Source organism: Peromyscus californicus, unplaced genomic scaffold (genome assembly GCF_007827085.1).
Source record: "Peromyscus californicus insignis strain IS unplaced genomic scaffold, ASM782708v3 Scaffold_23__1_contigs__length_62951481, whole genome shotgun sequence".
Taxonomy (NCBI): Eukaryota; Metazoa; Chordata; class Mammalia; order Rodentia; family Cricetidae; genus Peromyscus; species Peromyscus californicus.
In genome coordinates this window covers 49,390,199-49,413,407 of record NW_026294534.1, presented here as the reverse complement: position 1 = coordinate 49,413,407, position 23,209 = coordinate 49,390,199, and the positions used below count along the sequence as shown (strand labels likewise).

General features: G+C 36.3%; 1 long non-coding RNA gene across 1 annotated transcript in view; it reads right to left on the bottom strand.

Moving 5' to 3' along the window:
- LOC128119412 (uncharacterized) overlaps positions 1–12,725 on the bottom strand; it is a 252,773-nt gene extending 240,048 nt beyond the window's left edge. The window contains exons 1-2 of the long non-coding RNA XR_008221534.1: positions 12,525–12,725; positions 12,199–12,251 (exon numbers count right to left, since the gene is read on the bottom strand). This is a non-coding gene — a long non-coding RNA (uncharacterized LOC128119412). The remainder of the gene's footprint in view (positions 1–12,198; positions 12,252–12,524) is intronic.
- Between the last annotated feature and the right edge of the window lie 10,484 nt (positions 12,726–23,209).

The following is a 23,209-nucleotide window of genomic DNA, read 5'->3' as shown; positions in this document are numbered from 1 at the left end:
GATCCATGAGCATGGGAAATCTTTCCATCTTCTGATATCTTCTTTAGTTTCTTTCTTTAAATACTTGATGTTCTTGTCATACATGTCTTTCACTTGCTTGATTATAGTTACACCAAGATGTTTGATATTATTTGAGGCTATTGCAAAGGGTGTTGATTTTCAGATTTCTTTCTCAGCCTGTTTGTTATTTATTATAGGAGGGCTAGTGGTTTTTTTTTTTATTTTTTTTTTAGTTAATCTTATATCCAGCCACTTCACTAAAGGTGTTTATGAGCTGTAGGAGTTATGTGGTAAAGTTCTAGGGATCGCTTATGTATACTATAATATCAACTGCAAATAATGATATTTTAACTTCTTTTCCAATCAATATCCCCTTGATTTCATTCAGTTGTCTTGTTGATTTAGCTAGAACTTCCAGCACTGTATTGATTCATTGTGGAAAGAATGGACAACCTTGATTGTACCCTATTTTAATAAAATTATTTTGAGTTTCTCTTCATTTAATTTAATGTTAACAATTGGCTTGCTGTATATTGCTTTTGTTATCTTTAGGTGTGTTCATTGTATCCCTGACCTCTCCAAGACTTTTATCATGAAGGGGTGTTGAGTTTTTCATAAGAGTTTTTCAGCATCTAAGAAGATGATCATGTGGATTTTTTTTTTCAGTTTGTTTATGTGGTGAGTTACATTGACAGATTTTTATATCTTGAACCATCCCTGCATCTCTGGAATGAAACCTGCTTGGTCATGGTGGATGGTCTTTTTGATGTGTTCTTGGATTTGGTTTGTCAGCATTTTATTGAGTATTTTTGCATTAGTGTTCATGAGTGAAATTGGTCTGTAATTTTCTTTCTTTGTTGAATCTTTGTGCGGTTTGGATATTAGGGTGACTGTGGTCTCATAAAAATAATTTGGCAATATTTCTTCTGTTTCTATTTTGTGGATAATTTGAAGATTATTGGTATTAGTTCTTTAAAAGTCTGGTGGAATTCTGTGTTAAAACTGTCTGACCCTGGACTTTTCTTTTTAGTTGGCAGACTTTTAATGATGGCTTCTATTTCCTTAGGGGTTATAAGTCTATTTAAATTTTTTTCATTTGATTTAACTTTGTTAAGTGGTATCTACCAACAAATTTGTCCACATCTTTTAGATTTTCCAATTTTGTGGAATACAAGCTTTTGAAGTATGACCTAATGATTGATGTATTTCCTCAGAGTCTATTGTTATGTCTCTCTTTTCATTTTTGATTTTATTGACTTGAATATACTCTCTCTGTCTTTCAGTTAGTTTTGATAAGGCTTTATTTATTTTGTTGATTTTTCAAAGAACCAACTCTTTGTTTCACTGATTCTTTGTATTTTTTTTTTGTTTCTATTTTATTGATTTCAGTCCTCAGTTTGATTATTTCTTTCTGTCTACTCTTTTTAGGTGTATCTACTTCTTTTTATTCTAGAACTTTCAGGTGTGCTGTTAAGTCACTAGTATGAGATCTCTGCAAATTCTCATGAAGGTCCTTAGTGCTATGAAATTACCACTTGTCACCTCTTTCATTGTGTCCCATAAATTTGGGTATGTTGCACATTGATTTCCAGTGAATTCTAGGAAGCTTTAACTTCTTTCTATTTCTTCCTTGACCCAGTGTTAACTCAGCAGAGAGTTGTTCAGTTTCTGTGAGTTTGTAGGCTTTCTGTTGTTGTCAAAATCCATCTTTAATCCATGGTGGTCTGCTAAGATACAGGGGGTTATTTCAATTTCTTTGTATCTGTTGAGATTTGCTTTGTGACCAAGAATATGGTCAGTTTTGGAGAAGGTTCCATGCAGTGCTGAGAAGGTATATTCTTTTGTGTTTGGATGAAACGTTCTGTAGATATCTGTTAGGTCCATTTGAGTCATAGCATATGTTAGTTCCATAATTTCACTGTTTAGTTTCTGTCTGGATGACTTGTCCATTGGGGAGAGTAGGGTGTTAAAGTCTCCCACTATTATTGTGTGTGGTTCTATGTGTATGATTTAAGCTTTAGAAATGTTTCTTTTACAAATGTGGGTACCCTTACATTTGGGGCATAAATGTTCAGAATGAGATATCACCTTGGTGGATGTTTCCTTTGATGAATGTGAAATACCCTTCTCCCTCTCTTGATTAATTTTGGTTGGAAGTCTATTTTGTTATATATTAGGTTTGCTACACCAGCTTTCTTCTTAGGTGCATTTGATCAGAAAATCCTTTTCCAACCTTTTACCCTGAGGCAATGTCTATCTCTGATGTTGAAGTGTGTTTGTTGTATGTAGTAGAATGATGAATCCTGTTTTCATATCAAATCTGTTAGCCTTTGTCTTTTCATTGGTGAATTGAGTCCATTAATATTGAAGGATATTAATGACCAATAACTGTTAATTCCTTTTATTTTATTGCTCTCAGTGGTAGTGTGTGTGTGTGTGTGTGTATGTGTGTGTGTGTGTGTGTGTGTGTGTGTGTGTGTGTGTATGTGTGTGTGTGTGTGTGTGTGTGTGTGTATGTGTGTGTGTGTGTGTGTGTGTGTTTTCCTTTTTTGTAAACTGGTGTGAGATTATCTATTGCCTGTGCTTTTGTGGGTGTAGGTAACTTCTTGGGGCTGGAGTTTTCTTTCTAGTACTTCCTGTAGGGTTGGGTTTGTGGATAGATATTGGTTAAATTTGACTTTATCATGAAATATCTTGTTTTATCCATCTATGGTGATGGAAAGTTTTACTGGGTATAGTAGTTTGGGCTGGTATGTGTGGTCTCTTAGAGTCTACAACATCAGTCCAGGTACTTCTGGATTTTAGGGTCTCTGTTGAGAAGTCAGGTGTGTTCTCATAGGTCTGCCTTTATATGCTCCTTGGCCTTTTTCCCTTGCCACTTTTATTATTTCTTTCTTTCTTTTTTTTTTCTTTTGGTTTTTCGAGACAGTGTTTTTCTGTGTAGTTTTGCGCCTTTCCTGGAACTCACTCTATAGTCCAGGCTGGCCTCAAACTCACAGAGATCCGCCTGGCTCTGCCTCCCAAGTGCTGAGATTAAAGGCGTGCACCACCACCACCCTACCTATTTCTTTGTTCTGTGTGTTTAGTCTTTTCTGATCCCATCTATTTGTTGTTCTGTAAGCTTTTGTATCTTTGTAGGAATGTTCTTATTTAGGTTGGGAAAAATTTTTTTTTTTGGTTTTATTAAATATATTCTCTGGTTTTTTGAGCTGAGTTTCTTCTTCTTCTTCTATTCCTATTATTCTTAGATTTGATCTTTTCATAGTGTCCCGGATTTCCTGGATGTTTTGTGTTAGGAATTTTTTTTAGATTTAACATTTTCTTTTACTGATAAATCTATTTTCTCTGTCATGTCTTCAATGCCTGAGATTCTCTTGTCCATCTCTTGTAATCTGTAGATGATGTTTGTATCTATAGTTCTTGTTCGCTTACCCAAATTTTCCATTTCCAGGATTCCCTTCATTTGTGTTTTCTTTATTGCTCCTATTTCCATTTTCTGCCCTTGAACATTTCCTTTATCTGTTTGTTTATTTTTTCTTTGCTTTCCTTTAGGGATTTATTAATTTCTTCCAATTTTTTTGGCTTTTCCTCAATTTCTTTAAGGGATTTGTTCATAACCCCATTAAGGACCTCTGTCATCTTCATAAAGTAATATTTAATGTTTTCTTGTACTTCATTTTTGTTGGATTGCTCAGTTCTTACTGTTGTAAGATAGCTTGGCTCTGGTGATGCCATATTGCCTTTTCTGTTATTGATTGTTTTCTTACACTGGCATTTAAACATCTGGATTTGGAATGATTTTAGATAGGCCTAGGTGTTGATTCCTGTGTTTGTTTTTGTTAGATGTGTGTTTTGTTCTTTGATTTCTCTTTCCTCTGGTCTTATGGCCTAAATGGCCAAGAGTTCTGGTGACTAATGTGTCTTCAGGTCCAGTGGTTTGTCCTGTCTTGGGTTTTGGGGCCTAGAGGTTCCTAGATCTGGCCTGGTCTCCGGTAAAGCTAGACTTCTTTCAAAATTGTAGAGTTAAAACATTTCCTTTTTATTTAGACAACAAGGGGCAATGCTGTGGGACATTTGTACATTGTATGAAGATGTATTTGTTGTGATTGGGATATAAAAAGCTGAACAGGCAGTAGCTGGGCAGAAGCTATCGGCAGGATTTCCCCCGGGAAAGAGGAATTAAGACGAGGAGACTTGAGGTGCGTAGAGACACCAGGGGACATGGAGAAGAAACAGGATGTGCAGGATGAAAGAGAGGTAATGCCATGTGATAAAACATAGATTAGTATAAATGGCTTAATTTAAGTTAAAGAGCTAGTTAGGAACAAGCCTAAACTAAAGGCTGAGCTTCACAATTAATAACAAGTCTCGCTGTTGTTATTTGTGAACTGGAGGTGCAAAGAAAATCCGACTACAGTAGACCAGGATATGGAGCCCAGGGGAGGGGATATGCAGACTGGGGTCCCTAGATCTGGTTATGCTTGTGGGGTCCCTAGGACCAGCCTGTGATCCAGTAAAGCTGAAATCTTCTTCTGAAGTTGTAGACCTGAGATCCCTAGATCCAGCCTGGTCATTGGTAAAGCAGAAGTCTCCGTCTTGAGTTGTAGACTAAGACATGGAGCCAGAGGAGGGGGGTGTGGTGGGAGGGTGTGGAGGGGGGACATAATCTAGGGTTGTTGGGCAGGCTTTAAAGGGGTTTTGTGGGCAATCGGCAGTGTCTTACTTGGGGTCCCTACATCCTGCCTCGCCTCTGGTAAAGCCAAAGACTTCTTCCGAAGTAGTAGGCCGGGATATGGGGCCCAGGAGAGGAGTGCACTCTGGGATTGTTGGACAGGCTTAAAAGGGTTTAGTGGGTGATAGGCAGTGTCTTCCCTGGAGTCCTTAGGACCTCTGGTTTCTGTTAAAACTGCCATCTGCCGGGGCTGTGGGCCCTACTGTGGAGCCTGGGGGTGGGGGTGTGTGGGGTGATGCAGTTAGGGGTTGCTGGGAGGGCTTTAAGGAGTATTAGAGGGTAGTGGGTGGTATCTTACCTAGGGTCCCTAGATCCAGCCTGGCCTCTGGTAAAGTGGAAATCTTTTCCTAAATTGTAGACCAGGATTTGGAGCCTGGGGTGGGGGGTGGAGGCAGTATATGCAGTCTGGGATTGTTGAGCAGGCTTAAATAGGTTTGTAGGCAGTGAGGTGGATGGTATCTTACCTGGAGTTCCTAGGACCAGCCTGGCCTCCTGTAAGGCTGCCTGGGCTGTGGGCCCTAGTATGGAGCCCAGGGGAGGGGATCATAAAGGTGAATTTCTAATGAAATTTTATTCATGTTTATTTTGAAAAAAATAAAGTTTTCAACCAGTTCCATGTCTCTGTGTCTCTGTGTAAGTTCTTGCATATTTGGTACTCAGGGCTACTGCAACTGAATTTACATAATAATTTTAGTGTTCTTCATTCATGGTTCATTAGATTTGCACTTTCTGCTTTAAACACTAATGAAAGTGCTTTACATATAGCTGTTATGATGGGCATTCCACAGACTATATTAGTGAACTCTAAATAAATAAAATTTCTATGAGAAAAAGTGGAAGGACTTTCTATTGTTCTCTTCTGATTCACTTTGAACTGTAAATTTTAACAATATCCTACCAGAAAACCAAAAGTAATCTTATTCTGGTGTACTTGAATTTAGTAGGAAATAATAATTCTTTGCAGCTCTGTTCAAATGAATTCAAACACTAAAATGTCAGTAATGCTCTTTTCATATCAGATGTAAGGCTTCTGATATGATACCGCAGTGCGTAATGTTTTTATACGGTGATTTTCTGCTATCTTTTGGAAGAAGAGGCTTGCTGTATAACTTCATAACTTGGAGCCACCTGTCCTCATTCTTTTTCTGAAATTTCTACCTATCCTCATCTGTATAGGCTAATGTAAACCCCATGCCTTGTAAATGATAATCTTAATCCCCCTTGGGCTACCATTATATTAACTCTGTACATATGTCCTTATCACATAATTTATTTGGAATTTTTAAGGAGATACCAGTACATCCACTCTTTTCTTGAGTCTCTGAGTGTATGGTTGACATTGGCTGAGGAAATTGGCTTTCTGTTTTCTTTGTAAGTCCAGCCAAGACAGAAGAAAGCAAGAATTACTCCTCCAGCCTTTGTTCCAGTTCTTCTGAACCCATGCACACCCAGCTTTAGATGATTTAAGTTCACAGGTTTAGATGAATTAAGTACACAGATTTAGATGATTTAAGTACACAGATTTGGCTGTTTAGAATGCATGATAAACCAGTACTCCCTATGTAATGCTCTTTTCTGAAAGGAAATGGAGGGGGAGTGGATCTGGAGCAGAGAAGAGGTGGGGTGGGAGCCTGGGAGGAGCAGTGGTAGTGGATACTATGGTGGGGATGTATTGTACGAGAGAAGAATCTGTTCCCAATAATAATAAAAAATAAAAATAAGAAATCTATTCCCAATAAAAATAAAAAGTAATGTATTATCTCCATTGCAGAAGTCAGAAGTCCAAAGCCAAGGTGTAGGTACAGTTCACTGTTCCTTCTCCATGTTGAACATTTCCTCCTTTTTGCCTTCTACACATTCTACTGGTTCACATGTATTGTACTCAGTGAGTCACTGTTGAATAAGTTACAGATTGACTTGGTTTATGAAATCATTGCATGATCTTTGTTAAATGATTCAGTAGAATCTGTAGGAGTTACATGAACACAGCACAAATAAAAACCCTTTTGATGTATTAAATGAATCATCCATATACTTTCAGTTGCCTTTCTAGATCATGGTGAAATATCTTATGAAAACAGAACAGACAAAATAAAGAAAAATGATTGGAATGTTACTCTTGGCAAGCTGTACAGCTGAAGTAGCCTTTCCCCACCAATGACTTTCATTTCTTATTAATGTGACTCAATATGTTTCTATTTCCCTGTACATTCCCAAGTAAAGTTACAACTAATGTTTGAAATGGTTGAAATGAATCATATTTTTTACTGGTTTTTAAATGTTAGTTGATACTAAACTATTTCCACTTAAACTTCTTATTTTGATAAGAAAAAATGATTCAGAATTAGAAGTTTTCAAGATTTTTATTTTGGGCTCAAAATATATGTCTTAGTTCTTAATGCATTTTAATATGGACAAATAATCTTTAACCATCACATTATTTGTACATAGAGTTGGGAAATAATTTTATTTTTTCCTGCTATCTCACATAACACATGAGTAAGTATTAAAATTAAATTGTTCCTAAAGATTAAAATAAAGTATTTGTTTCCTAGAGAATGTTAAGTGATTGATAATAGGAAAAGATTTCATGACAAAATTTATTTTTTGTTTACTATTTCTATTACATAATTCTAAATTACCTATGGAATTTACATTTTAAAATTTATTGTTCGGTAAATTTATCATGATGCCATTTTCTGTCCATCTGACATTCCTGAGATGATTTTCACCTCTGCTTTGTGTGGTGTTATAGTTTGAATCTGAAATGTCCCCCAAAGGCCATCAGCCAAGGTGTTTGTTCACCAATGTACAAGGGTGCTAGGAGGTGATGCAACCTTTCCAAGGTGAGCCCTAGTGGGAGGAAACATGTTACTGTGGGTCCCAGGCTGGATTCCTGTACTCTTCCTGTCTGTTTCTTACTTTGCTTCTGTCTGTCCCCCCACCCCCTGTGAATGTTTCTCTCTGTCATCTGTCTGTCTGTCTGTCTGTCTCCTCTCACTCTTCCCTGGCATAACTGAAGCAAATAGGCCCTTCTACCACACACTCCAGATCTGCCTTGCCACAGTCCTGAAGAGAATGAAGTCAGTTGGGAATGAAACTGAAATTGAGTATAAATCAATTTTTCTTCCTTTCAAATTGCTTCTCTTGTGTATTTTGTCACATCCAAAGCAGTTTACACAAATTGTACACAATACGTGGTGCAAACAGACCATAACTTTTGGTACTTTAGCATTTAAAAACACACATAACTAATAAATCTGGGGTGAAATGTGACAACATAACTTATGTATTTCACACCTACTCTAAAATGTCATTGAATTTGCTAGAAAAATAGCAAAAATCGGGTTAATTTTTTCTTAGAGGAAAATTTAAGTTCTATGCACATTAAACATTATAGTCAAGTATGATTTTCCTTCCTGTGGAGTGAATTTAGAACATGGACAAGAAAATAGCCACACATGTGAACAGGAAAAAGTCCACAAGATGTCAACCCTACACAAAGAACTATAGGCAACTAAGAAATGTTGAGGGCAGGAGAAATTATGTGTATATTGGGGGGTTAGCAACAATCAATGGAGAAAGAGGCCACAAGTGTGAAAGATCATAAGGAAGGGAGTGTGGGAGGCTTTGGAGGGAGGAAAAGGAAAGGGGAATGATATATTTATAGTCTAAAAGGAAAAATTCAAAAACCTGTAGCCAAAAGTTTCTGCTTTTGCTTTAGTTTACAAGTCTGTTTACAGGTTCCTTTTTAGTTGTGACAGAGTTGTTAATACTTTGGTATTTTAATAACAAACTTGGATAATTCTCATCATAGAATATATTCTTCAGGATGCATTGAGTGGAGTAAACATTTTTTCTTACATAATTGGTGAGTGCTGTTTACTCTGATGGAATATCACTGTAGACTAATTCATGTGAAGGCTGTATTCTTGCTGAATTATGTTTTTAAGCAGCTAATATTCTTTCAAGCATATTGCATTAATCATTTAATTAGTTTATGAGACACTCTGCTCTCTCCTTCCCCAGTCACTGTGCAATTAAAGGGGATTTTAACTGATGACAGAAAACAAGTAAGTTCAATTGTAAATGAAGCCAGCTAAGAAGAGACAAGAATAAATAATTGATTATATAATTATTTATTATAAATAAATATTAGTATATATATTTCAAAAACATTCCAGAGAATTGACATGAAAATAAAGTAAATTAGTTGTTAATATATCTATTTTGAGGTTTTAATAAATGAAAACACACAATATTTTGTACTGGCAGTTCAGTTAAAAAGAGAAATCTGGGAATAATTTTGTGTATTATCAGGATTTAGTTGATTGGCATTGGTAGTAACCAATGAATTTAAAATTTAAAATCTGAGAGTCATTAAAATTTACTCATTTAAGTAAAAGTCAAGTTCTTTCTCTGTTGGATTTGCAAATCATTATTGCTATTGAAAAAAAACCTTGTGGAATATTTTATTAAGGTTAAATACTGTATAATTTAGGAAATATTTGTGTTTTGGAAATTTTCGTAGATGTAACTGACTGTCTTATAAAATAAGAAACACAGAACCAATGCAAAGAAGAAAGCCAAGAGATCAGAGCTAAGAGCCTTACCTGCCTGCTGCAGCTAGCCTCTTCAGCCAACAGACGTCTCCGAAAGAGACCTACTTCCTGTCTGTCTTTACATAGACTTTCTGTTCTGCCTTCTCATTGGTTGTAAACCCAACCACATGACTGCCTCGTCACTGCCTGTCTGTACAGACCTCCAGACACTCATTAGAGCATGTGTCTCCAATGCTGGCTGTATCCTTGAACACACAGAGATCTACCTAGCTCTGCCTACCAAGTTCTGGGATTAAAGGCGTGTGCCACCAATGCCCAGCTCTGCTATGGCTTGCTATTAGCTCTGACCCCCAGGCAACTTTATTTATTAACATACAAATAAAATCACATTTCAGTACAAATAAAATATCACCATAAATTTTTATTTTTGTTATCTTTAATTACGTGTGTGTGAGTATTTGTGTGTGTGTGTGTGTGTGTGTGTGTGTGTGTGTGTGTGTGTGTGTGTGTGTTAAATGAATATAATTGCAGTTGTGTTCAGAGGACCTTAAAAGGTATTGTATCACCGGAGTTGGATGATGGAACTGATGTAAGTCAGTTGTGAACCTGTTAAAGTAAGGACTAAGAACAAAGTTGGATCCTCTGTAAGGTCATCAGTACATGCTCAACCATTGAGACATCTTTCCAGGTCCTATAAAAAATTCTTTGAAGGCTAATGTCTTATTTCATGAGAGGATTTTATATTGATGAAGTCCTAGAAAATCTGTTGTTAAATAATTTGCCATTTAATAATCCAAACACATTTCAAAAGTATTTATAATACTTAAGTATCATCTTATCAATTGCAATGCAGGGTAAGAAAGACCAGCAGATACATGAGTGACTAATGGGTACTTTCCACCAAACCAATCTACCCGAGTTCAATCACCAGGATCCAAAAGGCAGAGTAGGGGACCAACTCTCACAACTTATCCTCAGTTCTCCACACATTAACTGTACAATGCCCCCCGCATCATTCCAGCAATGCACACAAATAAGTATATGAAAATAAGAAGTGTAAAATATAATGCTTCATCTCACAGTGTTGTGTAAATATTATAAGCTAAAATAATGTAAACAAAGTGTTGCTGGCATATGTCATATTTTATTCTAAATGTATACTCTAAATTATACTCTAAAATTAAGACGTACTTCCCACAAGGCTCTAAATCAAAATATATTTAATATATTGGAAACTTTTTATGATAAGATCAAATGTTATGAGAAGCTAAGGAATATCAGAATGATGCTTATTCAACTTTTAAATCTATACAACAAAAGATACAAAGGGAAGTATGAGAAAATAAACAGGAGAAACAAAAATTAGAATTAAACACTGCAAAAAGTTTTGTCTCTCTTAGTAAAGAACTGGATTCCAACTGTGTCACTGAAGCAGTACTGATGAACAAAGACTTCCTCGGTGTAACAATTATTTAAGGAAGTACATTGCTTGATTCAGATAAAGTCACCTTTTTCTTGACTTTTCCTGCTAGGTTGAACAAAAAGAAAATCACATAATAATCATCCAATCATCTTTCTGTTAAATATGTCATTGATTACTGTAATCGAGCACAGGAGAGGATGACACCTGATTGGAAGACAAGAGAAAAGCAGACAAGAAAAACAATTTCCTAGAATAGGAAACTCTTGAACTTCTGAGTTATACAAATGCATGTAAATACAGGCTCTGTGCTGAATGAGTCAACAATATTCAGAATTTCTACAAGAAGACTAAATTCATTTAAAAAGCATATGAAATGCTTCAATCAAAATTATAAATTATTAGTAGAAGTTAAATGGCCAGAGGATATGTTTAAGAGTGTATTGGGTGCTGCTGAAATAAACAGAATACTGAATTTTAGGATATTTCAGACCCAGTGTTGATATTGTGGAACAGAAGAGAAAAATCTCGTGCAAAGCAGCAGCCGCCTCCATGCCAGAGATGATGTACAGTACATGTAATACAAAGGAACTTTTCAGGTGGATTAAGATCCTATGACTTTAAAAAGTGCTACAAAGAACAAAGATATGATTGAAAAACTTGAGTCATACTGTCTTAAACGCAATTCAAATGTTGCAACTAATTTGCAGGACACTACCAGTGGTTAAGCTCATCAGAAACGGAAATTATCATTCAATGTAACCAGATCATCTAAATTTAATTTTCAGATTTTTCACTCTCCCAACAGAATGACTTCACACACACACACACACACACACACACACACACACACACACACACACACACACAGAGAGAGAGAGAGAGAGAGAGAGAGAGAGAGAGAGAGAGAGTACACACACATATACACACCTTTTTATGTGTGAATGAAATAGTGTCTAGCATCCAAGCTGTTATTTCATGTTCCTCATTGGAGAACCATTAGCTTATAGATACCCCCCCACTTTATACTGAAGCTTTTGAACTCCTTTTTCAAAGCATAGATTCTGCTTCTTTATTCTTCCTTAACCCAAAATCACTCTGATTAGAGCCTGTTATAAATGAAGAGCATCCATGAATACTGTAAGACTGCTAATGTTTACTACTGTCAGTAGATTTTGGTGGATGCCCTCCTTTCCTGGGCTTCCTCTAGGATCATTTTTTTTTTCAATAGCATATGATCACTATTAAAATGGTGATTAACAAAACTCACTTTCTGGAATGCAGAAAATTTTCAAAATACTGTAATTATTTTATTATCATTCATTCATCAGTATATTCATATTATTTATCAGCTGAATTACAAACCTGTATTGTTCATAATTATCACATCTTAGGATGTATTAGATTCTATGAAACATTTTAAAATTCACATTCATTTTAATTGCTTTTTTTCATAAGTTTGTATCAACATGTAACTCTCTTACCTTCCAATGGGTTTTCTCATCTTGAGTATCAGGGTGTGCATAATACAGGTTTCCTGGGGAAAAATAAAATTCTTCATTACTGTTTTTTTCTGACAAAGCTATTAGACTAATATTTTTATACTATATGTTAATTAGCATTACAAAATATTTTATCATTTTCCAATAAAAGTAACATTTTCATATTACTGTCAGGAATGACTTGTTAATTCTAACACACAGTATCCATGTTGTATGCATACTTATCTGGAATATAGAAATATACAGAAGTCGTACAAAACACACAGTGGCTGAAAAGCTGCCTGAAGGTCAAGTCATTAAGTTCTTACCTTGTCTTTCACTGACATCATTTTGAATCTGAGGATATCAGTGGTGTCTTAGTTTGCTTTCTGTTACTATAATGAAGGCCATGACCAAAAAACAACTTGGCGAGGAAAGGACTTCGTCATACAGCTTGCTTATCATTGAGTGAAGTCAGGGAAGGAAGTCAAGGCAGGAACATGGACACAGGAACTGAAGCAGATGGCATAGATAAACAATGTCAATTTGTTTGCTCATCTTTGTTTGTTCCTCATTTTTCTTATACAGTCTAGGACCACCTGCCGTGAGGTGGCACCAACCACAGTGTGATAGACCTTCCCGCATCTATTATGAATCAAGAAAATGCTTTCCAAATTAGTCTATGGAAATTTGATACAAACATTTTCTCAAGTGGAGTCCCTCTTCCCTGATAACTTTAGCTTGTTTTGTATTAACAAAGGAAAGGAAAAGGATAATTGTTCCCTTTTCAACTTGACACACTAATGCATTGCTTTTAAACCACAATCTTTCTAGTTTATCCCCAACATATCAAGTCAATATCAATAGTGCAATATAAAACTTAGTAATAAACACGACAGGGTATAAAACAGATCCAAATGGCCTGAAAAGTAAAGATAGAAATTTAAACTTGGGCTACTTGTTTCCCTAGAAACAGTAAGTTCCACAGAGTTTAGAGTGACATACCATGATTGAATTTACCAGAGTTTTTCTATAGATACATGGATTTGATATGGCTATTTAAGACACAACAATGGAATTTTCTAAACAGTGTTACCTATGACTTCTGTATGCAATAACATATTAGAAAGTAAGAGCTACTTTGGGACTTGTCGATATGTAACAAACAAACAAACAAACAGTTGTTCTTGATTATTTCATTCAATCCTAAGTGTGCTTTCGCTCTCCTTACATAATAAATCGTTCTTGGAATACTATTAGGTTAGAAAGTAATGTCCCTCCAAATACTATAGTATTTTTTCCAGACATGTTCAGTATTTCAGAACTGTATCATCACCAGACATTTGATTTCTTGATTTTCAATGAATTAGCTATCATAGATTTTATTTAGTGCAATATTACATTTGTAATATTGCTCACTTTGGGAAAATATCTTGAACATTTGATGTTGGTGTTGGAACATTCTCAAAAAAATGACCCATAGTGAACAATGCTTTGGAAAACTGTGAGAGAGGCTGTAGGAAAGAAAAGGCAGAAGCCTTTTACCTCAGATGCGTTTTGTTCCCTGGATTGTTCTTAGATGTGTTTTTATTCCTCATGCAACAAATATTTGCATTCAATTTATAAGACATGTTGATCCTTCTTGGATGTCAGAACATAGCCTTAGAACCCAATCTGGAAAGGGTATGCTGAGTGCTATTCTCAGTGTACTCTGAATCTGGATATAGCCTTCTGCCGTAAACTTTCCTGATTTTCCAGATATAATCTGTAGTACATGCCAGGCATTGTGTTTAAATTGGTCTGTCCTGAGAAAATTCTGGGGAGGGGCTGCTCTGTCAATATTTAGTATGTGCTTACTGGCATTTATTGACATGTTTTTCTGATCATGTTCTTTTTCTACCACATTTTTCTGAACTCAAACAACCTTCCTTGGATCATTGTTTTCTTTTACATTTGTGTACAAACGTACACTGAAACTGAAGTAAGGTTGTCTACAGCATTAGACTATAGCCTACTCCATTCATTCAGGTTCTCACATCTCAGGTCACACAGACACAGATATGCAAAGGTAGATTAAAGCTGACAACTGGAGATCCACAAACCTTTCATAACACTCATTCTATCTCTAAAGACAACTTCATCTCAAAGTAATGAAAGTGTTCACTTAAAAGTAATTTTCCTACTTCTAGAAGGGAGATGTCTACATTGTCCCTTTGCAGAATCACACCCATGGTTAACATCCCTTAAACTGTCAGTATTGCATTTCAATTGTTTTTAGATGAATTCTATGCCAATTTACATTTGACTCAACAATATGATCCTATTAATCTGTGGCATACTAGGTTGGCAGCCTCATTCTTCCCTCTATCACATCTAGACAGCTGCATTATCTTGATTTATGGCTTTAGAAATGACAGTGGCTCCAGAGCATCTTACACTTTGTCCCACTAAATTGACTTTGCCTCATCATCAGAGTGATGCACAATACATTGCATCCTCAAACTCAAGTAGAATTTTTAGAAGATACTTAGAAATGGGATCTTAGTATTGTGGCTATGCAGTGAGAACTAGATGCCATATGTAATTCATATTTGAATTCTCGTCTTCCCGTTGTTCTTCCTCTGTTTTCAAGACATTCAGCTGGATGAGGAAGTAAAATATGCAGGGTGTTTAAACCAACAAATAGTACTCTGTTTCAAATCCTATTTATCTTCATAGTATTGTTCCAGACAGGGTGAAGGGATTGTCATGAAAAGTAGTTCACACCCAACAGCAGTGGTGATAAAGTTTTACAGTAATCCATGAATATAATGCATGTAACTGCTCCCTGAGAACAGTTATTTTTCTCTTTTGACTTTTAGTAGTGGATTACTCAGGAACTTAAAAGTATGAAGGCAATGAAATGTGTATGATTCGAGAAGTACCTCATTTCAAAAAAGGATAGCCTGCCAGTTTCCAGACTTATTGTGGTTCCTTTGTAGACTTAAAACATGAAACAAATGTAAATCTGAATAATTACCTTTATTCTGTGATGTTTATCATACTTCAGTGATCAGTGATCATTTCTTTTGTATTTTGGTCAGAAGATTACACAGAGGAGTTAGGGAATATCAGCAATTTCCTTCAGCAAAGCAGTGATTTCTTTTTGTCATTCTGCTATTCTCTTAATTTTAGTATTTACTATTAAGTAGATCTAGGAAGATCTCACTTCACGTGTTCAATTGAAACCAGAAGAAAAAAAGTGACTTATATATTCATGTACATAAAAATTATAGTTTGCATTAATTGAATTTGAGTTGAATCTAATACAACATGGTAATTTTCTAGCAATGTAAATGTGCATGTTTTATGGGAAAAGCTGATATTCCCTTAGTTCCCTGAATGAGAAGACTGGATAGTCCATGATACAGATTCCTAACTCAGCCATGACCTGCACAGAGCATGAGTAATACAACTTTTTTTTTTCTGTTACATGCTTTTGGGATTTTGCAGCCAATTGTTACTTTATTGGCTATGATTAATATGGTATAATAAACTTCTGATAAATTTCAATGAGTTGGAACATCAAAAGATCACATTTCATGTGAACTAATAATTTTCTCCAGATAGTTTAATAATTTAATTACCTTCTTTAGTTAAAGTGTTACTAAATTCTCTGTTACTACTATCACATATCATCACAAGTCCAGCAGCTTTGGTAGTTAAGAAAGCTTGCTGCGATTTATTCCAGAAGACGAAAGTTCAATTCCCAAAATATGTGAGATGGCCCACAACCTCCTATGACCACAGCTCTAGGGACTCCACTGCTTTCTCCTGGACTCCCCTAGCACCAGCGTAGAATTGCACATACACACACAGATTTATACACGTACACATACATAAAAAGTAAAATTAAATATAAACAAACCAACACAATAATTCACTTATTTGCAAACCAGAAGTCCAATAGAGATCTCACTGGATGAAAATAAATGTATTAGCAGGTTGCTTTCAGCAAATTAGACTTAGAAAAGTTTCATTTGCATTTTTCAGATTCTACCCTTGATCTTTTTCTTCATTTCTCTCTAACCAGACTGACACCACATATAACCAGAGACTTTTCTCTGTCCTGCCCCATCCCATAGCCACTTTTAAATAATCACCCAGAGGCTTTTATTAACTATAAGTGGTTGGCCAATGACTCAGGCTTATTACCGACTAGCTCTTACATTTAAATTAACCTATTTCTATTAGTATATGTATCACTATGTGGCCTGTGGCTTACCAGTTAATATAAGTCTCTGAGTCAATTATTTGGGAAGCAGCTGCTAGGTACTTGGGAATTGCTGGTGGGACAGAAACTTCTACCTACATTTCTCCACCTTCAAAGCTAGCCACATCACACTGAGAATTTTATGTTGCTATCTGATTGTTTTAGTCTAACTTAGGACAATCTCTCAACCTCAGGTGTTAACTTACCACATCTGTAAGGTTGCTTCTGGTAGTAATGCCACACATTGATGTGTCTCAGCGATTATGGTGTAAATTTTCAGAGGTATTGTTTTGTCTACCACAATACTACTATCCCAGATTTTAACCTTGCATTAGTTCAGTGAGTGATTTTTCAATACTGCCAAAAGTTACCCACAGAATAACAATAAAAATAAGTAAACAAACAAACAAAAAGTAAATAATGTGATCTGAGTTTTAAGAGGAAAGGCTCACTTGCTTAACAAAAATCTATAAATCTAGGGGCTGGAAAGACTATGTAGGTTAAGAACAATGGATGACCCTAGATTAGACTACTAGCAATAGTGGAGAGGGTACCTGAACTGGTCTACCCCAGTAATCCGATTGGTGAATACCCTAACTGTCATCATAGAACCTTCATCCAGTAACTGATGGAAGCAGATGCAGAGATCCACAGCCAAGCACAAGGCCAAACTCCAGGGATCCAGTCAAAGACAGGGAGGAGGGATTCTATGAGCAAGTGGGCATCAAGATCATGATGGAAAAATCTACAGAGACAACTGAAGCAAGCTTATAGAAACTCACAAACTTTAGACCAACAGCTGTAGAACCTGCATGGGACTGAACTAGGTCTTCTGCATGTGGGAGATAGTTTCATAGTTTGGTCTGTCTAAGGGGCCCCGGGCAGTGGGATCAGGACCTGTCCCTGGTGCATGAGCTGACTTTCTGGAGCCCAATACCTATGGTGGGACACCTTGCTCAACCTTGACGCAGAGGGGAGGGGCTTGGTCCTTACTAGGCTTTGCTGACTCCCCATAGGAGGCCTTACCCTTTTGGAGAAGGGGGTGGGGGTTGGGTCAGGGTGTGGAGGCTGGCGGGGGTGGGGGGCAGGAGGAGGGATGAGAGGGGGAACTATGGTTGGTATGTAAAATGAATAAAAGAAATTGTTTACAGGAAAAAAAAAAAGAACACTAGATGCTCTTCCTGAGGACTTGAGTTTGATTCCCAGCAGTCCCATGGTTGCTAACAATCTTCTCTAACTCCAGTCCCAGGAGATCCTACATCCTCTTTGTGTTTTCACAGACACTGTGTGCATAGGGTGCATAGACACACTTGCAGACCAAACACCAATACTCTATCAATAAATAAATGGATTAGTTAATTTGAAAGATCTACACATTTGATGGACTTGTGAGAAATTTATAAAGGTTCAGAACATTGAAGACACAGCCAAATGGTTTTGAGTTATCTTTAACCTTTTTAGTAGGCACTCAGTGATCACACCTGTGTCTGACTACTATCTTTGTGACTATCAGGTAGCACTAGCTTTACCCAACAAAAGCACTAAGACTAACACCAGATAGAACCTGAAAACTTTAGCCAGATTTCCTCATGCGTGGTCACCCACCTACTTCCTGTTTCCACCAATGTATTTGAAAATTGCCTTGGTTTATGATTTCCTTTTGACTACTAATATAAAAGTATCATGAAAACATTTTTGTAGCAGGAATCTTAGAAAGTCTTATTAATAAAATCAATCCTGGGGCCAGTTGTTGGGGTGAAGTGCTGGATGGTCAGAGAGACAGGACAAGCCACAGCGTATCTCACTTTGCCAATTCCTCAGCTGGTCCTGTTTCCTCAGACTGGAAGTTTCTGTGTCCTAATCCCAATGGCTCTCAGCTGAACTGCTGCTCGAAATCCTGAACGCTTAACCAGCCAAATGCTTAACCAGCCAAATGCCTCTAGTTTCTGGTCTTCATGCCTTATAAACCTTTCTGCTTTCTACCACCACTCCCTAGGATTAAAGGCTGCTTTCTGGGATTAAAGGTGTGAGTCACCATGCCTGGCTGTTTCCAATGCAGCCTTGAACTCACAGAGATCCAGAGGGATTTGTCTCTGGAATGCTAAGATTAAAGGCGTGTGCTAACATTTTCTAGCCTAAGTATCTTGTGGCTTTTCTGTTCTCTGACCCCAGATAAGTTTATTAAGGTACACAATATTTTGGGGAACACAATACCACCACACATTTTCATATTGGAACAAGTTATTTGTGTCAACCCAAATCTTTGTTTGCACTCCATGGTCAATCATATTTGGTTCCCAGTTTTGATTTCTTATTTCCTTTGAGTTGAAAGCTGTGGGTTTTTGTTGTTGTTGTTTTTTTTGTTGTTGTTGTTGTTCCTTTGTATTTTTATAATAATAGCTAACCCCCTGTGAAATGATCGTGAAGCTTCCACAGGCAGTGTCTTTGATATCGGGATCTTACCAGTTAGCGTAGGGAAAAGACTGACAGTCTTATATACTTGTAGAGTGTGATTAATGTGGAATGATCCATAAAGGCCAAAGCTATTAATAATGCTGGCATTATGCAGCAATAAACAAACCTATTTACAGCAGCACAGCTTTATGCACTTTTGACTGAGATAGAGGCTCCTGATGCCAAAAGAATTGGCTTGAGAATCTCATTGAAATTAGAAAGATTAAATACTAATTACTGGAAGGAAATGGGGGAGCTCATCCTAATCCTTGCCTAACTATGGCTGTGTTCTCCCTGCAGTGCCAACCCATACATGCATTGTTATGCAGAGCTGTGCCCTCCTATTCCATAAGAACTTCATAACTGCTTGAAAATAAGAGTCAGTCTTTCATTTTACTCCATTTTTGAGAACTAAAAGACATAATTTCATTAGTTGACCTCCCACATGCTAAGTCCTAAGCAAATTCAAATTATTGCTGTTACTCTTTGATTGTTGCCTTTGATATTATTATACTAATTAAGATACTTAATTGCATCTTAATGTTATAATCAACTAAATCCATTTCAGTCTCTCTATAAAGGTCCTATTATTCATGAGAGAGAGAGAGAGAGAGAGAGAGAGAGAGAGAGAGAGAGAGAGAGAGAGAGAGAGAGAGGAGAGAATAAGGGAGAGGGAGAGAGAGGAAGACAAAGACAGAGACAGAGAGATTTAGGATTAATGGCTAGAGTCTCTTATTTGGCTACAGATGACTAGATAAAATCAGCAAAACCTTAAGCAAATGTTTTCAGAAACCAGAAAACATGCAGTGCTGAGCTGTAACCCTAGACAGAAAGCCAGCAATGAAGTGAGCTCCAGGGTTTTACCAGTTTAGTTCCAACCAAGCTTCATTTCCAAGATGTAACTCTGGTTAGGAAATCACAGAAGTCGAGGGAGCTTGCCGCATTCAGCAAGCACAAAACAGGGTCTGTTGAAACTGAAACACAATACCTGACATGAAGACTAGAGAAGAGGGGGAGGGAGAATCAGGAGAGGAGGAGGAGTCTGAATATTCTGGTTGTCTGGGAAGCAGTGGTGCTCAACCTTCTAGGCTGCGACCATAAAATTATTTTTGTTGCCCCTTCATAACTGTAATGTTACTACTGTTATGAATTGTAATGTAAATATTTTTGGAGACAGAGGTTTGCCAAAGGGGTTGCGACCCACAGGTTGAGAACTGGTGTTAGGGGATAAACCAAATTTTTAGATAGCAAAGGTTCAGATATAAAAAATGGCAAAAGGACCAATAGATGGAGGGTAGACTCTCAACAGCATGACTGAGGGGAAGCTGAGCACATAGTGGTTGGAAAGCAACTTCAGGAAGCTACTCTTGGCTGGGTGGCCAAACAAGCCTAGACTAATGACTGCTCTGGCTGTGATTAAGCCATAGGAGCCAATGGGTTCTTAAGTTGGATTAAAAGCATGCCATATCAAAATGTTTAAATGTTTTATAAGAACTGTGGAACTCAACAATCTAAAATCCTCAGTATAACACCTTCAATTACAGGAGCTGAAAGGGTACTGCAAAGGAAAAAAAAAATCCTGAAGGCAGGAAGAGCAGGGGAAGATATTCTGACCTTAGTGTGCCAAGAGGCAGAGAGTAGGGGACATGAGAACTCAGAAAATTCCTTGAATTTCCATCCACCCTAGTAATAAAAATCTTGACACCAAGTTGTACCCCTGACCTCCTAGAAAAACGGACACATTGTCAAGTCTCTATTGCCTATGTACGTGGCCCAGTGTGTACTTCATGGATAATGGAGCTAAGCTTGAGTGGTTTGTATGAATTAGTTTTCTTTTAATTTTTGTGTATATGCATATTTTTGTGTGTACTCTCCAGACGTGGCTTATTAGCTCACTACTTAACAACTGGTATTCTGTTCAGTTTTCCAAATATCAGTGACTGTGAATCACCATTCATAATTCATTAGTCTTTGCACAGCATTATAAATCTATTTTTCATTTTCTACCTGTTCTTCAAATTATAATCTTTATTCTAAATTACTTGATTTTTCAAAAATATAAGTAAATATATATGTATGTATGTTTCACTTAGAATATACAGTGAATGAAATAACCTTATCACAAAATATTATTGCAGTTATTCAACAAACATGCATTCTGTCAGGAAATAGTGCCTATTTCTTTTTCTTGGTGATTGATAATGGAACATGTTCTACTTCTCCTTTCTATTACAGGATGCTGTTCACTGACTTTAATTTTGATGAACACTTGTCAGAGCTTTATATTTTTGTATTGGTACAATGTCATGAATATGTTCCATTTTTACTGCCTCTTGTGTCAATTGTTTAAACTAAATAGTGGAAGTTATTTTTGCATCAGATATTTGAATTAAAATGTGCTATGTTAATGTCTACATGTCATTTAAATATTAAAGTTTTCCATTTATATGCCTAATAAATTCAGAAGAGGATCAACACTTAACAGTGAATATGAGGGTGGATTAAGGATAAGAGTTTATAATCATATGTAACAGAACCACGCTCTACAATATTTATTTAAGTCATAAAATTTCTTCTGCCTTAATTTCTCAAACAGGAAAATCAAAGAAATTGGGTCTATAGGACTGTTTACTGTTGGTATACTGCTTATAGAATGTGTTATACCTTAATACTGTTAAGTTATATTCAAGAGTTTATTGTATTAAATAAGATAATAAAGTGCTCAACATCATTCTTCTACATGTGGCCTTTCAGAAACATTTGTTGAATATGATGACTTTTTTCCAGCATATCATCTTGGAATCTGTCATTCTTCTACATGTGGGCTTTCAGAAACATTTGTTGAATATGATGACTTTTTTCCAGCATATCATCTTGGAATCTGTGTCAGTATGAGACGGTAGTAATTATTGTAATCATATTTAAGCCTTCTATATTGCTCTATTGATATACATGTCTGTTTCAAGCAAGTTTTCACAACTATGGCTCTGTAATACAGCTGTGTTTGGTATGGTAATCCCCTTGACATTGTTCTTTTTGCTCACAATGGCTTTGGCTATCCAAGAGCTTTTGTGGTTCCATATAAAGAGTATTGATCATAACAGTGGCCAGCATGGCAAGATATTCCCGAAGGTGGAATAGTGGCACTTATACAACAGAGTTAACCAATAGTTACATTATTGTACTTAAAGCCCACTAAATTGGACAGATTTGTTCCTGGTGCTATAAATCTACTGTAGCTACCTGTAGCTTATGGATGTCATAGATTCCAGAGAAGAATTTATTATTGCCATGTTAATAAACCAGATTAATTCCCAACTGCACTCTAAATACCTGATTTTGTTTATCCACAGAGTAGTGTGCCTTTTTCCCATCACCAAAGAAGCTCTTATTGTGGTAGATGAAAGTGAACACGGAAATCAACAACTGGTCAAAATGTAGAGAACACTGATACACATACAACACAACTTCTATACCTAAGTTCAGGGAACACAGTCGAAGAGGAGGGACCAAAGATAAAACCAGGAAACCAGGACATCTTCTAAGAGTGTGAATTCTATCTATGACCAGAAATATGTCCCGTGAAATCTCAACACTATGGCTGCCTAAACAAGACCTGCTCAGTGACAATAGTGGTTGATATTCCAATGTGGACAGGAAAAATCTTACAAACCCGCTTCCCTAGATAAAGATTTACAGATAATTAATGGCTGCTAAGAGCTATTTTTTTCCCCTGGGATGAGCTCCTTGATAGGCGTTCCAATTAAAAGTGGTCATTTCTAAACACTTGTACATATATATGAGCTAGACTAAATTAACTCATATGCTATATATATGAAACAATGAAAATTAACTAAGAATTCATTAAGTTAAGAGGGAGTAGGGTAGACACAGAAGGGAATAGGAATGATATAAATATAATATATATATATATATAATAAAATAACAAAATAAATGAATAAATGTCAAAACATAATTCAGACAGTTTAAATACACAGAAAAACATTTAGCCAATGAAAATTATTAAAAAGGGTACTCTTATTGTCAATAACACTAAAGATTTTGAAAAATACCATGACAGTTTTGATAGAAAATACAAATTATTTGCATCCCTGCTACTTTTCATCATTTTTCTTCATAACACTGTACATTTAATTTTATCAATTATTTTATTTAGTACATCATAGTTTAATATTTATATTTAATATATAAGATAGCAGCATTATTTAATTTTGCTTCCTGTTCATTTTAATTTTGGGTACATCTTACTATGTAATGAATTATTTCTCCAGACTGCAAATAGAGGAA